This window comes from Abrus precatorius, unplaced genomic scaffold, assembly GCF_003935025.1.
Source record: "Abrus precatorius isolate BTA unplaced genomic scaffold, Abrus_2018 Scaffold1, whole genome shotgun sequence".
NCBI lineage: Eukaryota > Viridiplantae > Streptophyta > Magnoliopsida > Fabales > Fabaceae > Abrus > Abrus precatorius.
Genome location: NW_020874291.1, coordinates 2,072,657 through 2,074,561, shown reverse-complemented (window position 1 = coordinate 2,074,561; position 1,905 = coordinate 2,072,657). Strand labels below are relative to the sequence as shown.

The window sequence follows — 1,905 nt, the reverse complement described above, 5'->3', positions numbered from 1 at the left end:
GGGATGTTTTGTTCATTTTCACTTTCCACTTGTTTTCTAGTGTTGAGAGAGTCTGAGAGAGAGATTTGGGATTTGAACTTTGAGTAATTGATTCTACTATTCATATAGTGATTGAATGGAAATTTGATTAACTTATTACAGAGGAACTCTTATCAATGGAAGTTGAATTTGTTTCTCAGTCCTGAATCAACTACCAAGGTTATTGACTTCTTAGGGATAAGATATTTTGATCTTGCAATCTTTTGGTTTCTAATGCTTAATGCAACATTTAATTGAACCAGATCTAAGGAATTAGAATGATTTAGTTGAATGTTAGATTCATTGAGTTAAGGAATTAACCTTTGATTAATATAACGTGAAACTGGTTTGCATCCCATCTAAATACTTGAAAGTTCAGAACTTTATTGAATTAACATTGAAGTTTTATTGAAACAAGTCCCTAACTATGTTTTCTACATCTATCAAATACATAGTTTCATCTTCATTGTTCTATTTTCTCTTTTTAGTTTAATATCTGTTACTTTTACTTCCAAACCTCATCTGAAATTCGTGAAGCTCAACTAATTGTGAACTTGTGAAGTGATATTTGAGAACTCTATTCGCTGAGGATGATATTTGGGACTCAAACATAGTTCTAACATTTTATTACTTGTTACAATAACACTAGTACACTTGCTAGTCAAAATTTCTTCTGTTAAGAAAGTGACAAGTTTTTGGCGCCGTTGCTGGGGCATATTTGTTTTCAATATCATTAGTAACAGGAAAATAACTAGATTGAGTGTTTGTTTTCTTTAAATTTTCTGTAATATTAGATTACATTTAAAATTTTTCTGTTTTGCAATCAATTGATAGTTAATTCTGTATTTGTATAGTTTTGAATTTTATAGATTTTATATCATATCAAGTAGTTACTTTGCATTTATATACTGTGAATTAGTGCAGTTTTCTATTTTCTTTCTACTATATCTGTATTTTAATTGTATATGCGTAGCAAAAAAAAAGGTCTACTCTTGTCTTTGGTCCTAACATAGATATAACACTAAGAAGATTAAGGAGGGAGGTTAGAGCAGAAAATTCTTTAGGAGGTGATAGTGATTTAGAGGTTATACATTCTCCAGAGATTCAACTACTCCTATTTCAAATAGAACACATTCATCTGTAGGACAGACCACTCTAGAAATTGAAATGGCAGAACAACATAGGATGAGGACACTAGGAGATTATACAATTCCAAATATGCAAGGCTATAACTCTTCAATAGTTAGACCAACCATTCAAGCTAATCACTTTGAAATAAAACTAGCCTTACTTCATTTGGTATAACAGGATCAATTCTCTAGTGGAATTTCTGATGATCCTAACTTGCATATTTCTAATTTTCTGCAGTTATGTGATATTATAAGGATGAATGGAGTGAGTGAAGATGCTATAAGATTGAGGCTATTTCCATTCTCTCTGAGAGACAAGGCCAAATGTTGGCTACAAGCACAATCTCAAGGGAGCATCACCACATGGACAGAGCTTGTGAACAAATTTTTAACCAAGTATTTTCCTCCATCAAAAGCTGCCAAACTGAGAGGAGACATCACATCTTTTGTGCAGTAGGAAGGAGAATCACTTTATGAAGCTTGGGAAAGATATAAATAGTTGCTGAGAAGATGTCCACACCATTGTATTCCAGAGTGGATGCAGTTGGAAACCTTTTACAATGGAATGAATGTAGTGACAAGAACCATGGTGGATGCAGCTGCAAGAGGTTCTTTAAGCATGAAATCCTTAGAAGAAGCTCAAAGAATTATTGAGATGATGGCTTCATCCTTGTACCAGAATTCCAACTTAAGACATGCAGGAAGAAGTAGTGAAGCAAAAGCTATAAAAATCTTTCTTGCATAGAATCAGCTGCAA

General features: G+C 32.9%; 1 non-coding gene across 1 annotated transcript; it reads right to left on the bottom strand.

The window, feature by feature from the left end:
* Nucleotides 1–1,569: 1,569 nt before the first annotated feature.
* LOC113861751 lies at nucleotides 1,570–1,676 on the bottom strand. Its single transcript, XR_003504329.1, has one exon. It is a non-coding gene; the product is annotated as a small nucleolar RNA R71 (small nucleolar RNA).
* Between the last annotated feature and the right edge of the window lie 229 nt (nucleotides 1,677–1,905).